We start from the raw sequence: 11,077 nt of genomic DNA, 5'->3' as shown, positions 1-11,077 counted from the left end.
AAGACACTAGAATGGTTTGCCATTTCCTTCTCCAGTTCATTTTATAGATGAGGAAACTGAAGCAAACAAGGTTAAGTGTCTTGCCCTGGATCAAAACTACAAAGCAGATTTGGGCTCAGGAAGACGGGTTTTCCTTACTTCTAGCCACTCTGCTTACTGGCTGCATTCTGTTCACATACTACCTTCTAAATGAACCTTTTCTTAATACCAAAAGGTAGTAGTGACTAAACTGATAATGTTGTTGTTTCTGTTTTATTTATGGTTTGTATTTGTTTTGTGTTTTGTCTCCCTCATTAGAATGTAAATTCCTTGAAGACTGGGTCTCTTGCTTTTTGTCTCTATAATCTCAAAATTCATCAAATAAAATAGCAGACACTTAATTCATTGAATGATTGATGATCTCTGAGATAGACACGCTGAATTCATTAAATCATTATATTCCTAAAGCATCCTGAGTTCTTGATTCAACTGGAAAGAGTATGGTAAGGCCATGGCCCTATTCCAATTAAAGTCGAAGTTTCAAATTCCTACTCTGAGACACATCAGCTGTGTGACTCTTGGAAAGTATCTTTATTTCTCTGAGTATATGTCCTCACACAATAATACTTGGACTATCTGCTCCACTTAATTGCAGGAAGCTGCTTAGTACATGTCAAAGAAATTGGGGTGGGAGTGTTTACATTTGATCACTAGACAGACTGAGTACATCTCTTATGAGGCAACTAGGGCTTTATCCTAGGGCTTATGGCCCTCAGCTAGCCCAAGGCCACCCTCCCCCAACCACTACGGAACTCTCTACCTTCAAACTCTCCTACCTTCATCTCTTTGGGGGGGAGAGGAGGGCAGTGATAATCAGTGAGTCAATCATCCTACATGCTGCAGAGATACAGGTTGGATACTTTAAAGGCCTGACTTTATACCCTACCAATTCTCTGACACCTGGAATGACTGACTTTGGAACTCAATCCCATATCTTTTACTAGGGATGGAAGGGAAGAGAAAGAAATAAACATTTGTTTTCTGCCTGCCATATGCCAGGCAATGTGATACAAATATTATTTGTTTTAATTCTCACAACAACCTCAGGATATAGGGGTTATTATATTCTTTATATTCTTTGGATGAGAAAACTGAAGCCTGCCCAGAGTCATGCAATCTCTGAGACCACATTTGAACTCAGATCTTCCTGATGCTGGATCTAGCACTCTCTCTACTGTACTACCTAGATGCCTTCATAGTCTTCTTGCTCACAGAGGCAAAGCCATGGGTATCTCTGCCTTTATCCACCAGTACAACGTATTGGGTCCTTTCTGCCCACCACCAGCACCATAGGTTCTTAAGTCCCAAGGTCTCATCTTTCCACTACTTGAATTCCCAGCTACCACACTGATGGAGCTAGGTGACTCATGCTCAGTCATCAAGAGAGACATATGCATGACCTAGAGCTTCTGAGCTAGTAACAATAACTTCCCTAAGTGAAGGCCAGATCACCAATCATGAGACAAGTGACAAATACATAATTAGAAAGAATTGTCCCAATCCAGCTTCACTCTGCCATTGACATCTCAACAACACAGCACAAATAGTGACCAAAAGTCACCAGTCAAAGATACCTGTTCCTTTTCTCAGTGGCTGACCTTCCTTCTCTTATAAGGCATCCCTATCAAAGAAAACAAGCTGTTACTATGATTTAAAATGTAAAATCAAATGCTATTATGTCTTGTTCTCATTCAGGAAGAAAAGGTTGGAGCAGCAAAAGAGTTAAGATAAGTGTCCTTGGTGCATTTAATTCTATTCTATATTCCATTGGTTTGTACTGTATTATTATTATCTGTTTTTGAAAACTAATGTTCCTTCCTTTTAAGAATTCTGCAAAATGGCACAATTTTCATGGTCAAAATTGGTTGGTCCATGAAAGACTCGGAAGGGGTTCTTAATGCCATATCCAAAAGAAAAAGCAATCCTGGAAGAAAGGAGGTACCTCCCATGTATGACTTATATCTGCAAAGCAAAATATACCAAACTCATATATCACTGAGTAGCAACCATCATCATCCAATGTTCCTTAAGCACCCAGAATGTTCTTAATAGCAATCATTAACTGAAAGATAATGTAACAATCAAGAAAATGTAAAACATCTAAGTGTTTACCACTATAACTCTCAGACCAATTACCTCTCATTCTTTGGGACCATCCCAGAATCTCATAGCTAACTCCTGAATTAAATTCTGCAGCCCCAGTCACCCCTTAAGACCTAACTAATCAGCTATCTGTCCAAAGCTTAAGACAGAGTAAAAAGGAGATGTCACATTCAGAATCAGAGAGTCTATCTGAAAGTAATAGAAAAGAAGAGAATGTTTTTTCTAGACATTTCCAAACAACCTAAATTTTGTCCCCCTCAGAAATAAAGAGGAGTCAGGCAGCTGCATCAATTGTCAATCACATCTTGAGGTCTCTTGCTGAGAGAAAATAGAAAAGCATGGGTTGGAGACAGCATGTATTGAAGTGCTTGCTTCCCTTGGAGCAAATTGGGTGAGAGATCCTGCAGGTGGTAGAAAATATTCTCTAATCAAGGCCACTTGTGTCATCCAATAGTAGAAGAAAAGGCTCTATCTCTGCCCAGGTAACATACAGAGGGACTGCTCAGTTCTCCCATGAGTAAAGCACAAAGCAATCATGTCATTCTGTTGTTTTCTTCTCTGGAGGAATGTATTTTTCTTCTAAGTTGGAAAATTAAAGACTTGGAGAATGTGAACACTTAATTCAACCATGGAGGCAAATACCAAGCTCAAATAAATTGAAGGAGAAGGGATGGAGAGGAAAGGAGACTAGGGAAGCACTCAAGTCCCTCAGAAAACCTAATGAGAAAATGAATACACTTTCCTTTCTATTCCTTCCTGAATTGTTTTTCCTAGAATTTTTGGGTCTGTGAAGGACGATGTCACATCTACTTTGGGATACTGTGTTCCTAACACCTGAGGGCTTTCTTCACTGAATACAACACTTAACTTACTAATGATACCAATTATGTGTCTCTATTCATGCACACACATTTCTTTGTACTGCTTTTGGCTGTTTTTGTGGATATTAATCTCATACTTCCAGGTAGATTGTAAGTCCCTTGCATGCAGGAAAAAATTTTATATGACTTTGGTGCCTACCAGAACTACATAGAGAGTAAATACTCAGTAGATAATTATTGGTTGCCTGACTACTAATAACAATATAAGCAGATATTTATATAGTGTTTTAAAGTTTTAAAAGTACATGCATATATTATCTCATTGGATCACTAGTGAACAAAGAAGAAAAAACAACAGAAATAATGGGAGAGCAAAAGGTGACATTGGAATATGATAACAGAGTCTCATGAAGAATGTGCAATTCTGATACAATTCTGCTAAGTAAAATGCTGAATTACTCAACTTGGTGATTAAATCAGTCAAAAGAAGGGGATGAGCAAGTGGGTTTTGGTACCAACTTCCCCCAAAAAAGGTTCCTCCAGACTATATGTAAAAAGACTTTTAAATGAAATTATGAAAAGCAAAACAAGTAGAAACAAGAGAACATTAAATACAGCTACAGAAATAATGTTTGAAGTATAACTTGTGAATGCTTGCCTCCAGAAAAAGATTTGATGAATAGAAATAAACAAGACATAATTTATAGTCACATGTTTTTTGACAAATGATGCCTTCTATAGTGCAGAGAAAGGAAAGAGATACCCAGGGATTTTAATGTAACCCACAAATTAATTAATGGAAAGGAAAAGATTTTTTTAAACCCTTACCTTCCGTCTTGGAATCAATACTGTGTATTGGTTCCAAAGCAGAAGAGTGGTAAGGGATAGGCAATGGGGGTCAAGTGACTTCCCCAGGGTCACACAGCTGGGAAGTGTCTGAGGCCAGATTTGAATCTAGGATCTCCCTCTCTAGGCCTGGATCTCAATCCACTGAGCTATCCAGCTGCCCCCAAGGAAAAGATTTTTAAACGAATTTGTGAAAAAATATTTTGTCATGTTTCTCCATTGAAGTGTTCAGAAAATGAGCTGCATGGGAGAACTCACTCTTATCATGAACTCTTTGAAATCTGAGCATTTAAGAGGATGGCTTATGGAGAGTGGTTCAGTTGTCCTGAATGTTCTTGAAACTTTCATAATGAATCAAAAAGAAAAGGGAAGAAGGAAGGAAATTACTTCCCCTTCTTCAGATCAAAGGAAACAGCATAGAAAATGAAGCCTTTTGTGAACCCAAAATAAAAGTAGCCTGGCTGAAAGTGTTTTTCCTCTATTATTTCAGCTCCAGAGAATCCACTATCTCTAGACTTATTTTAAATATGCTACCATTTAGGTAATGATTTACTGAGTATTTGAGAAGAAACAACTAGTCTACCTCCTTAGCAAAGTGGGATCATAACAATGCATGAAAATCTCAGTAAGGCTGAGCATAGATATGAATATAAATCAATATAAACAATGTATAAAGAGGCAGCATGGATGACAATGTAGATGATGACTGACCAGACTCAAAGCACAGGCCATATTTCTCCATCTTGTTCATGTCATTCAGTGATAGCTTGAAGGAGTGTCTTGAGTAAAGTGACACAAATCTCTCTCCTTGACCCTGACCTTTTCAACAGTTTTATCAAAAACTTGGATGGAGATATAGTTGTATAAATAATTATATATACAGAATATGCCAGATTGGAGGAAAGTACTGTTCATTTACCTTTTGAATCATGGTAACAAGGTATTTTCTTTTTCTGAGATGCCTTGATGTAGGGTAGGAAGCAGATCTTCCCAAATGAAATATGGAAGAAACAGGACTATATTCTGGTTAGCAAACAGGTTATTCAGTTTATTTCTCATGGTTGTACAGTTCAGGAATTCAATCTCTGCTTAGAGCAATAAATCTCAAAGTTTCAGTGAATATAATAGCATATTTCCACAGTTAAAGACATAAGGGAGCAACATCAGGGATGAAAGGTGAGAAGGCTTTAATGAGGTCGGGGTAAAGAGCAGGGAAGGGAATTTAAGGACTCATTCAACATCCAAATTAGTGTATACAATCCTGAGAAACTGGAGAGAAAAAGGAGTTTGGGACAGGATTATATAATATAGCTTCCTAAGTAGGGGACTTATGTATGACTTTATTAGAAACAAGTGAAAAAGATAGTTATCACTCTAAATATGATACAATCTCATCCCTCTGTAGGAAGTGTAGCCCAAGGAAGAGAAAGTAAATAGCTATGGATATTTTATAAAAACCAGTTCTGCAAGTTTGTACCTAATGACAGATTTCTTTTTCTTTAAGAATAAAACAAATCAAATAGTCCCTTTTTCATTATGCTAGAATATAGTCAGAAAATAAAGCAAAGTAATCAAATAAATAAGGAAGTAGGTGTAAGGATGGGATGCCTACCTCATCCTAATTATGAAATCTGTTCACAGAACAGCAAGAAAGCCAATTACAGTGGAATGCAGAGTACATGGAGTGGAGTATAAAAAGACTGGAAAGGTAGGAAGGGGCCAAGATATGAAGGGCTTGAAAAGTCAAGCAAGATTCAGATTTGATCCTAGAGGTAAAAGAATGACTAGAATCTATTGAGTAGAATGGTGGGTCAGATCTGCACTTTTGGCAGCTGAGTGGGAGATGGATTGGAATAGGGATAAACTTTAGGCAAGGAAACCAACCCCCAGATAATAGTCCAAAACCGACTCCACTTCATGAGTTCCCTGCTTCCCCCCAAGAAGGGGGCATAGAGGAGAGATATTTTAAAAGTAGAAACAAAACATGGTAACAGATTGGATACATGGAATAAGTTTGAATGGAATAAGTAGAAGGCAATACCTCAAGTAATGAACCTGGATGACTAGAAAGATAGAGAACTTTGAAGGTAGGGAAGGGTCTACAGGGAAAGATAAGTTCTTTTTTTTTGGACACATTGTATTGAGTTTGAGATGTCTATGAAACATCCATTTCAAAGTGCTAATAGGTAATTGGCGATGAAAGACTGTTAAAGAGAGGTGAGGGCTAGATAAATAGATCTCAGAATCTTCTGCATAGAGAAGATAAGGGAACCAATGAGACCTGATAAGATTACAAAGTGAGATAGTATAGAGAAATAAGAAAAGAAAAGAAAGTAAGAGAGCCAAGAAAACACTACACAATAACACCAACAATGCAAATTGAAACAATAACCACAAAACAATGGAAACAGGATGTTGCAAAATTATAAAGAACAAGACTGGTCTGAAAGTGGAAACATGAAAAGACACTTTTCTGTGCTTCTTTACTGAGGTCAGGGATTATAGATGAAGAACACTGCATATAATAACAGATTTTTTTCCAAGAAGTTAATCAGGTTTTTTTTTAATAAAAATTCTTCATCTTTATCTTTTTTTCTTTTCTTTAAGTTCTGTATTATATGGTATGGCTTTCTTAGAATGGAGACAGAAAAAGAGAAATCAATCCAAGTAATACAAAAACAAAAGCTAAATAAAAATATTTTTAGAAGACTATAGGGCAGTGGCTAAAAAATTTAGAGCATGATATGCACCAACATCCAGCTAAAGGAAATTGACTTAATAAATTAGAAATCTGTGGCAAGGACTTTAAGCATAAGAACCCAGATCCTATAATTTTTGTCAAAAGAAAGAAAAAAGAAAAAGGTCCAAAGCAGGAGTGCCATGCCAGGGGACCATTAGGAGGTAAGGCTCCTAATGGAAAGTACTCTTTCGCTAAAAAAAGGAGGTAACCATTAAAAAGAAAGAAAAGGGAAAGAGAAATGCTAATTAAAGACTTTAGGGTATAAATGGAAAGAGCTACTGACCTCAAGAGCCACCAGAGATTAGGTCTTCTTATTCCAATTTATTGGGTGATCCAGAACATGTTCCTTCCCCTTTTTGGTTTCAGTGTCCTCATTTGTAAAATAAGTAGATTGAACTATATGACATTTAAGCTCCCTTCCAATTCATAGATCCAAAGATTCTATAATTCTTTGTTAAGCCTGTATATGCACACTAGGATAATGCCATATGTCTACATGTATAGTGGAAAGTGTGTTAGACAAGAGATTCATATGATACCTTTGATACTTTCTACACATATGTAATCATATAACAATCCCTTGATTTCTCTGGAGCTTGATTTCTTCATCTGTAAAATGGCCTGATCATAGGATCTGCCTCATAGGGTTGTTGGAAGAATAAAATAAAATAATATTTTTAAAGTGCATGGCAAATCCAAGAACAATTTAAATGAAAGCTATTGTACACCTGCCTTGCTTTAATAGTACAAGTACATAGTATAAATACTGTTGTAGTGACTCTGGGCCCTGGGTCATCCCTACCCCATTCTTTGGACTTGACCCAGATTGACTTTACTTCTATTATCTGCTTTCCACTTGTTATGATCCCTACCTGTTTGCCTGCTTTTGAAATGTCAGCCAGTTTGACATTTCTGCATCCTGTGATCCTTTCAAATATTTGGTCTACAGGGTCATACCACTACCCAAGCACTTTAAGAAGACTAGTTATTTTTTGCCCATTGTTGACAACAGAAATATCCAGGTGGCTAAATTTCATTCTGTGAGAACCACTTTAGGATGGTAATTTGGACATAGAATGCTCAGGCTTATTGGAAAATTTCTGACAAGTAAGCATAACTCTTTTCAAATCACCCATTCTGAGTCATGACTTTCCCCAAATACACATGGAAAGGGAGACATAAAGAAATCATGAATAAAGATTTCAGTGCTTCTCAATGATAATTAATCATTGGGAAATATTTGTTGTAATTTAGACCACACATTCTAACTGCTTTTGTGTCCAATTGGTATTAACAATATCTTAGAACATCAGATTCCTTTTTAAAATGTCTCTGATGAAAGGAAAAAGCATACTACAAGCCCAGTGAATGCTGCTATGAACATCTCTTTTTTTTTTGCTTTTTGCTTTTTACATTTTGTTGCTTATTTATTTTTAACATTTTAAATTCCTAATTCTCTCCTTCCCTCCCAATCTGTGCCTAACCATTGAAAAGGTAACAAATATATCTATTATGCATGTGAATCATGCAAAATATATTTCCATATAAGCTATGTTGCAAAAAAAGAAGCAAAAATCTGTTTCAATATGCACTCAGATTCTATCAGTTCTTTCTCTGAAGATCATAAGTCCTTTGGAATTGCCTTGGGTCACTGTATGATAAGAATTGCTAAGTAGCTAAATCATTTAAAGTTGATCATCATAAAAATATTGATGTTACCATATATAATGTTCTGCTTCTGCTCATTTCACTTTGTATCAGTTATGATAAGTCTTCCCAGGTTATTTTCTGAAAACATTATCTTTATCATTTCTTAAAACACTATAGTATTCCATCACAGTCATATATCACAACTTGCTCAACCATTCCATAATCGATGGGCATCCCCTTAATTTGCAATTCTTTGCCACCAAAAAAAGAGCTACTATATAGAGGCAGAGCCAAGATAGTGGAGAAGGTACCTGAGCTCATCTGATTTCTACCAAATTTATCCTCAAAAAAAAAAAAACTGTGATATAATGCCTATGAATGAATTCTAAAGCAGCATAACCCACAAAAAAAAAGATGAGGTGCTACAATTTTTTCAGCCCAAAACAACTTAGAAGACCAGCATAAGGGATCTGGTATACTGCAGTGGAGGTTGAGTGAAAAGCAGCATGCCAGGGCAGGCCCCACTATGGCAACAGGCCCTGGGTACAATTGAATCATTAGCAAAAGCTTCCAGAGCTCTCAGCCACAAATGGAAGGAGGATCAGACAATTGCTCAGGAGATTTGAGGGGTCCCTTTACTGACTCTGGGCACAAATTCTTATTGGATCACCCATATATAGATCCAGCTAGCAGTTTTGGGGTGAGGATTCAGGATGAGAAGGAACACTAGCACACACCAGAACATGCAGCCATAGGGGATCAGGGGACCCTGGTCACAGTTACAAGTGATAAAAGAGTGCTTGTGCTTACTCACAGACCAGAGAACAGGCCAAAAGAGTATTAAACACAGTTTTCTTTAAATCATATCATCTTGGAAGAAATGAAAGCAAATAGATCCCCAGAGTTACCTCTGAAGGCAGCTGCAGAAAGAACTTGAAGCTTAGAACTTTCACCACAGTTACAAAGCCCAAAGCTAACAATTTTTTAATTAAAAGAAAAGGAAAAGGCTGGAAAATGAGCAAGAACAAAAAAAGAAACTCAACATAGAAAGTTATTTTGGTGACAGGGAAGACCAAGTCAATACTGCTACATCCAAAGCCTCCAAGAAAAATAAGATTTGCTCTATAGAGGAGCTCAAAATAGAATTTTTTTAATCAAACAAGAGTAGAAGAAAAATTGGGGAAAGAAATGAGAGTGACACAGAAAAATTATTTTTAAGAGTCCATAGCTTGGTAAAAGAAGCACAAAAAATTGATGAAATTAATATTTTTTCAAAACAAAATAATCTGAAATAGTACCAATTTACCAATTGGTAAAAGAGGCCCAAAAATGTACTGAAGAGAAGGACTTCATTAAAGGCAGAATTGGCCATATGGAAACATAGGTAGACAAATTCACTGAGGAAAAAAAAATTCTTTACAAAGTAGAATCGACCAAATGGGAAAAAAGGTACAAAAGCTTGTTCATGAAAATTATATCTTAAAAATTAGAACTGTGCACACGAAGTTAATGACTCCATGAGATGTCAAGGAAAAAAATAGAAAGAAAAATAGAAGAAAATATTAAATAGCTCATTAGAATAACAACACTTAAAAAATAAATCCAGGAGAGAGATCATCTAAGAATTTTTGGATTTCCTGAAAGCCACAATCAAAAATAGAGCTTGGCATTATCTTTCAAGAAATTATCAAGGAAAACTATTCTAGAACCAGAGGAAAAAACAGAAATTAAAAGAATCCAACAATTACTTCCTGAAAGATATCCCCAAAGAATAATTCCCAGGAATAATATCATCAAATTCCAAAACTTCTAGGCCAAGGAGAAAATAATATAGGCAGCCAAAAGGAAACAATTAAAATTTCGTGGAGCCACAGTCACAATAACACAGATTTAGCAGCTTCTACATTAAAGAATTCAAGGGCCTGGAATATGATACTCCAAAGAGCAAAGGAGCTAGGACTTCAACCAAAAATCACTTACCCAGCAAAACTGAGCATAATTCTTTGGGGGGGGGGAATGGGTATTTAATGAAATAGAGGACTTTCAAATATTCCTGATGGAAAGATAAGAACTGAATGGAAAATTTAACTCCCAAATACAAGACTCAAAAGAAAATATAAAAAGGTAAACAGGAAAGATACAAAAAGCTGTTCAATAAGGTTAAACTGTGTATATCCCTACATGGGAAGAAGATTCTTGTAAGTACAAAGAACTTTATCATTATTAGGGCAGCTAGAAAAATATAGACAGAGGATATGTAGAAAAAATAGGAGGGAGAAGAAAAATAGAAGGGAGCAAATTAGCAAATTATCTCACATAAAAGAGGCAAGAGAGGGCCTTTGCAGTGGAGGGGAAGATGGGAGAGTTGGGGAGGAGAATATATAAACCTTACTCTCATCAAAATTGACACAGTGAGGCAAGAATATGTATAATCAATAGGGTATAAAATTCTATCTTACTCCATAGGAAAGTAGGAGGGGAAGGAGATAAGAAAAAGGGGTGAGGCCCATAAAAAAGAGGACAAATTGGGAGAGGTAGTGGTCAAAAACTAAACAGGAGGAAATAGGATGGAGAATAACACAGAGAAATCATAATGGTGCAATTGCTTTTTACATCTCTCTAATAAGAACCTCATTTCTCAAATACATAGAGAAATATCAAATATATGAGAATACAAGTCATTGACCCAACTGATAAATGGTCAAAGGATATAAACAGGCAGTTTTCAAAGTAAAGTTTTCTTTAGACATGCAAAAAAAATTGCTCTAAATCACATTAACTAAAAATGCAAATTAAGACAACTCTGAGGTACCACCCTATATCTATCAGATTGGCTATTATGACAGAAAAGGAAAATGACAAAACTTGGAGATCATTT

The sequence above is a fragment of the Monodelphis domestica genome, chromosome 1, assembly GCF_027887165.1.
Source record: "Monodelphis domestica isolate mMonDom1 chromosome 1, mMonDom1.pri, whole genome shotgun sequence".
Taxonomy (NCBI): Eukaryota; Metazoa; Chordata; class Mammalia; order Didelphimorphia; family Didelphidae; genus Monodelphis; species Monodelphis domestica.
Note: the sequence above shows the minus strand (reverse complement) of the source record.